This window comes from Schistocerca gregaria, chromosome 1 (assembly GCF_023897955.1).
Source record: "Schistocerca gregaria isolate iqSchGreg1 chromosome 1, iqSchGreg1.2, whole genome shotgun sequence".
Classification (NCBI taxonomy): Eukaryota; Metazoa; Arthropoda; class Insecta; order Orthoptera; family Acrididae; genus Schistocerca; species Schistocerca gregaria.
The window spans coordinates 418,530,955-418,538,173 of NC_064920.1; positions in this window are offsets into that span (position 1 = coordinate 418,530,955).

A 7,219-nucleotide genomic window follows, 5' to 3' on the forward strand; every position below is an offset into this window, starting at 1 on the left:
GCTATAACTGCAGCTTAATCAATGTAAAGTGAGATTTCTTAATGCAAAACATTTTGCATTTGATGTTACTGTACGTGATATGACAGCACTCACATTGTGTTGTCATAACGGAGAAGTTAATTTTCCTGCATTAACGCAAAATTTATTTTCCGGTGCATAGTCTCAAGGACTCACTTCGGGTGATCGAACAATTAAAGAGAGATCAAATAATTACTCCAATGATATTCGTAGTTAATGTGCACGACACGCAATGGCCAGCAACTCAATTACACCGTATGATCTGTTCGCATTCTTCCTTTGTCATACTTATGCTTTAATTATTTCTTTTTCTTACTTTTCCATATTAATATTATAAGTCAGATCGTTTGTACGACATGATTCAGCGTATTCTTCAATGAAGGCTCTCCTAATTACTACGAAGAAGCAGTTTTCACTGTATATCGTAAAGTTACGTTAATATTGTGTTTTGTTTTTATTGATACGATTAATGGGTACGTGACAGTCCACAGTGACCATTGTTGTATGTCATGCATTTTATTTTACCATCGCTGTATTTCATATCATTTTTTTTATTTTTTCTAATGCTTATGTATTTATGTTAAATAATGACAACTGGTGTTAGATAACAGATTTATATTCTATGGTAACCTTAATGATTTTGTCGATTTGTACGGGGGCCTGAAGATGGCACCAAGGATGCAGAGAAACTGGTAACTTAATTAAATTATTCAAAAATTTACGGCTATTTGCTAGGTGTACAACTTCGGTGATTTATTGTGAAAAACTTACAAAAAAATTATGACTCTAGTATTGCCCATCGCTGGCCACTACATTGTCCCATCTTTCGGACAGCATACGAATCCCGTGGCGGAACAACAGGGAGTCTTTTGTGGGGATGCATGAATTGATTCAATTTTGCACTTGTTCATATGGTCGGAAGTGCTAGTCAGCCAGACTGATCGAAAAAGGCGGTAGTCAGAGAGAGCAACGTGTGGAGAATACGGCGGAAGGGATATGACTTCTCATTTCAACGTTTCCGTGTGTATTCTGACGGGTTTTGCTACATGGGGTCGAGCACTGACATGCTGCAAAATTACGTGTCTGGCCGATTGTGTTTCAGCGCTGGGATCGAACGCATCAATTGCTTTCGATAGTGATGTCCTGTGACTGTATTCGTCTGTTTCAGTAGCCACGAAAACTATTTGCCTTCCACCGCCATTCCGGTCTTCGACATGAAAACCACCGTTCTTAAGGCGTTGAAAACACTCTCTGCACGTTCTTCCACTAATAGTTCCCTCACCATTGGTCTTACCCAGCATTTTAAGAGCCACAGCCGCAGATTTCTTCATGTTAAAGCAGGAAATTAAAGGTCCCGCAAACGGAGAGAAATGGGTACGTAAATCGACGTACTTAAGCCAGAATAACCTTATGATCCAATCACAAATCGACTAATATTTTTATGGCATTATGTTTACAGATGCGTAAGCTTATTGTATTACACCTATGACCAACCACCTGAACCAAACTTGCCGCAACTGCCGTGCATTGCAAAATGGCGGAAGCGAAGTTGTAGACCTAATAATATCTGTTTTCTACAAGTCAGTGATCAGTCGCTGTCGCGTTCTTCCATTTATACAAGACGGAATTACTGAAATAAGTGATGCTTCTTTTCATTACTAGAGAACACCTTCTACGGAAAACCAAATAACCCTACTAAAAAGTGACTGGCAGTTTTACATGACCAAGACGCTTATTATGACAATATTAAGCAAAATTCAATGTACTGGTATTTCCGTAACTCTCTATGATCAGCACCGAATAATGGTACGTACACTGCTAGAAAAAAATTGGTACACCGTTTTAGAGGTTACCAATTAACTCCAGATTTATTTTTGCAACAATGCATATGGAGTAGTTGAAATGGTTACATTTACAGATTAATAGGACAAGCGATTCTGAGCTACCACGTACCGACACATGCTGAAAGTCTGCCATTAGTACGTGGTGTAGCCTCCACGGGCGGCAATACAGGCGCTGACTCTGGCATACGATCGACCGTGCCTATGGCGAATACTGTCCTGGTATACTTCTGCTACCCGCGCTCGACCTGTCAAAGTATTTCTGTAAGAATTGTTGGTTGACGTGTCACACGAGTCACTTCACGTCCAATCACGCCCCACATGTGCTCGACTGGAGACATCACGGGAGATCGTGTTGGCCAGAGAAGATGCTGCACGTCTTGCAGAGCACTTCGTATTTCAAGGTCAGTTTGTGGGCGAGCATTCTCCTGCTGCCGGCCGCGGTGGTCTAGCGGTTCAGGCGCTCAGTCCGGAACCGCGGGACTGCTACGGTCGCAGGTTCGAATCCTGCCTCGGGCATGGATGTGTGTGATGTCCTTAGGTTAGTTAGGTTTAAGTAGTTCTAAGTTCTAGGCGACTGATGACCACAGTTGTTAAGTCCCATAGTGCTCAGAGCCATTTGAACCATTGTCCTGCTGGAACATCACTTTCGTGTTGCAAGAATGGCAGAAGAAAGAGTTTAACAACATTCTGCACGTACCGATCGCTGATTAGCGCCCCTCCAGAAACACCAGAGGTGAACGAGAGTTGTAGCTTATTGTACTTCTCACACCATAAGACCTGAGGTGCACTCTACGATACAGCGCTCACCATGTCTATGTGAAATGCGCAAACGACCATCACCTGCGTGCTGGCAGAATCTGCTTTCATTGCTGAAGACCACGGCGTGCCATTCCATCTTCTAAGTGATCCTGTGGCGGCACCAGTCCAGCCTTGCACATCGATACTGTGCCGTGAGTGGAAGAGGTGTGCGTGCTCATAGTCCCATTGCTAATAACCGGTTTGCAACAGTTCGTGTTGACATGTCTTGGCTCACACGCCTTCTTACCAGTGCTGTGGTAGCTGTACAAACTTCCACTGCTGCCCTTACAATACGACCATCCTGGCGGGCGTCTGTGCCGCGTAGACGTCCAGAACCTCTTCTATTGATTGGGAACGTTCAAATGACCACTGACATCAGCACTGTTGCACAACTGACGCATAACGTCCAACTTGCGTGGAAATTCTCATAAAGAACTGTCCTGCCACCTGTTGGGTCGCAACTTGACCATTTCAAACTCGCTCAATGCGCACTAGTGCGTTTGCACAGCATGGTTGCCTTCTTGTTTCACACGATTGTACCATGCTAATCCTCCATGTTGTGAGCATTCCCTATTACAGGGTAGACACAGATGGCGCTCTGGTAGCTATGCTATTACGCCGTCAGTTGGTGAACGACGTTGAAATCTTTATCCACAGAGTGAAATATACTGTTCTTGGATCAAAATCGACGTTGCCTTTCCAGGTGTACTAATTTTTTTCGGCTGTGAATTGTTTAGTTGCCTTGTCAAAGGTATAGTCCACTGTCTGGAAAGACTCACTATTTAAATTGTATTATTTATTTGTGGTTCAAAAATGGTTCAAATGGCTCTGAGCACTATGGGACTTACATCTACATCCACACTCAGCAAGCCACCTGACGGTGTGTGGCGGAGGGTACCTTGAGTACCTCTATCGGTCCTCCCTTCTATTGCAGTCTCGTATTGTTCGTGGAAAGAAGGATTGTCGGTATTACTCTGTGTGGCCTCTAATCGCTCTGTTTCTATTCTCATGGTATCTTCGCGAGATATACGTAGCAGGGAGCAATATACTGCTTGACTCCTCGGTGAAGGTATGCTCTCGAAACTTCAACAAAAGCCTGTACCGAGCTACTGAGCGTATCTCCTGCGGAGTCTTCCACTGGAGTTTGTCTATCATCTCCGTAACTCTTTCGCGATTACTAAATGAACCTATAACGAACCACGCTCCTCTCCGTTCGATCTTCTCTATCTCTTCTATCAACCCTATCTGGTACGGATCCCACACTGCTGAGCAGTATTCAAGCAGTGGGCGAACAATCGTACTGTAACCTACTTTCTTTTCTTTCGGATTGCATTTCCTTACGATTCTTCCAATGAATCTCAGTCTGGCATCTGCTTTACCGACGATCAACTTTATATGATCATTCCATTTTAAATCAGTCCTAAAGCGTACACCCAGATAATTTATGGAATTAACTGCTTCCAGTTGCTGACCTGCTATATTGTCGCTAAATGATAAGGGATCTATTTTTCTATGTCTTCGCATCACATTATACTTGTCTACATTGAGATTCAATTGCCATTCCTTGCGCCATTCATCAATTCGCTGCAGATCCTCCTGCATTTCAATAACTTAACATCTGAGGTCATCAGTCCCCTAGAACTTAGAACTACTTAAACGTAACTAACCTAAGGGCACCACACACATCCATGCCCGAGGGAGGTTTCGAACCTGCGACCGGAGCAGTCGCTCGGTTCTGGACTGAAGCGCCAAGACCGCTTGGCCACCGCTGCCGGCATTTATTTGTGGTCTTCAGTCTGATGACGGATTTGTTACAGCTCTCCATACTAGTTTATCCTGTGAAAATCCCTTCATCTCTGCGAACCTATTGCAACTTACATCATTTCATCATGCTTGATGTATTCGACCATTGGTCTACGTCTAAAATTTTTATGCCCACACACACAAACTAACTATTCCTTGATGCATCAGGAAGTGTCCCATCAATAGATCGCATCCTTTAGTCAAGTTGTGGCGTAAATGTCTCTTCTTTCCAATTACATTTAGTATCTCTTCATTCGTTATTCAATCTCTCTATTTAATATTCAGTACTCTTTTGTAGCATAACATTTCAAAAGCACCTATTCTCTCGCTGTCTGCAGTGTTCACGTCTACGTCTCACTTTCGTACATGGTAGAACTCCAGAACCAATCTTTCATAAAAGATTCCTAACATTTATTTTTATATTTAATGTTAAAAAATCTCTCTTTTTCAGAAATGCTTTTCTTGCAACTGAGAGCCTATTTTTTTAAATCCTCTCTACTTCGTCCACCAAGAATAATTTTTCTTCACAAACAGAAAAAGTCATCAACTTCTTTAAGTCCCATTTCCTAATCTAATTTCCTCAGTATCGCCTGACTTAATTCAAATACATTCCATTACCTTCATTTTGCTTTCGTTGATATTCATCTTGAAATTCAGTTTCAAGACTTTATTCATTCCAGTCTGCTTCCGAATTACAATCAAAGATTTTATTCCTTCTCTCTGAAGTGTAGTTCCCTTTCCAAATTTCTCCTTTTTTTTCTTCAGAGTTTTCTCAAGATATACACTCCTGGAAATGGAAAAAAGAACACATTGACACCGGTGTGTCAGACCCACCATACTTGCTCCGGACACTGCGAGAGGGCTGTACAAGCAATGATAACACGCACGGCACAGCGGACACACCAGGAACCGTGGTGTTGGCCGTCGAATGGCGCTAGCTGCGCAGCATTTGTGCACCGCCGCCGTCAGTGTCAGTCAGTTTGCCGTGGCATACGGAGCTCCATCGCAGTCTCTAACACTGGTAGCATTCCGCGACAGCGTGGACGTGAACCGTATGTGCAGTTGACGGACTTTGAGCGAGGGCGTATAGTGGGCATGCGGGAGGCCGGGTGGACGTCCTGCCGAACTGCTCAACACGTGGGGCGTGAGGTCTCCACAGTACATCGATGTTGTCGCCAGTGGTCGGCGGAAGGTGCACGTGCCCGTCGACCTGGAACCGGACCGCAGCGACGCACGTATGCACGCCAAGACCGTAGGATCCTAGGCAGTGCCGTAGGGGACCGCACCGCCACTTCCCAGCAAATTAGGGACACTGTTGCTCCTGGGGTATCGGCGAGGACCATTCGCAACCGTCTCCATGAAGCTGGGCTACGGTCCCGCACACCGTTAGCCCGTCTTCCGCTCACGCCCCACTATCGTGCAGCCCGCCTCCAGTGGTGTCGCGACAGGCGTGAATGGAGGGACGAATGGAGACGTGTCGTCTTCAGCGATGAGAGTCGCTTCTGCCTTGGTGCCAATGATGGTCGTATGCGTGTTTGGCGCCGTGCAGGTGAGCGCCACAATCAGGACTGCATACGACCGAGGCACACAGGGCCAACACCCGGCATCATGGTGTGGGGAGCGATCTCCTACACTGGCCGTACACCTCTGGTGATCGTCGAAGGGACACTGAATAGTGCACGGTACATCCAAACCGTCATCGAACCCATCATCCTACCATTCCTAGACCGGCAAGGGAACTTGCTGTTCCAACAGGACAATGCACGTCCGCATGTATCCCGTGCCACCCAAATGCTCTAGAAGGTGTAAGTCAACTACCCTGGCCAGCAAGATCTCCGGATCTGTCCCCCATTGAGCATGTTTGGGACTGGATGAAGCGTCGTCTCACGCGGTCTGCACGTCCAGCACGAACGCTGGTCCAACTGAGGCGCCAGGTGGAAATGGCATGGCAAGCCGTTCCACAGGACTACATCCAGCATCTCTACGATCGTCTCCATGGGAGAATAGCAGCCTGCATTGCTGCGAAAGGTGGATATACACTGTACTAGTGGCGACATTGTGCATGCCTGTGTCTATGTGCCTGTGGTTCTGTCAGTGTGATCATGTGATGTATCTGACCCCAGGAATGTGTCAATAAAGTTTCCCCTTCCTGGGACAATGCATTCACGATGTTCTTATTTCAATTTCCAGGAGTGTAGATTGAACAACTTCCAGAGTCGCCCTGTCTCACTCTCTTCTCATCCATTGCTTCAACAAAAGGAAGTGTGAGCCATATTCTGCACACGGTAATCTAACATCTTCGAGATCACTGGCGAAAGCTTTTGTTGAGACTTCGCAGTCGACATTCCTACACATTAGCGATACTGAAAGACTGATACTGAGGTCTGCTCAGACTGAGATTCGTAAAACACAAAATCCACACTGAGGTCGCAGCTCTTTTAAGAAGTGCATCGCTCCTCAAGACGCCAGGAGTTGTCCATTGAGTGATTTATAGGTTCTGAATTCGTCTTTTTGACTAGTCAAACTCCTTCGTCAGGCGTGATTCAGTTTTTAAAAATGGTTTGTAAAATTCAGCCTTTGTGGTTTAGTTTCTGTGTTGATTCTTCGAGTGCCTAGCCAATTTGTGTTCGTGACTTCTAGAGTCTGTACGTAGAATTAGCTGCAGATATTTTCGGTCTGGCCTTTTGTGTCTATCAAGAGCATGAATTTGGCAAGACGTGATAGCTTTCTCAGACGGATGGGTCGCACACGTCCTG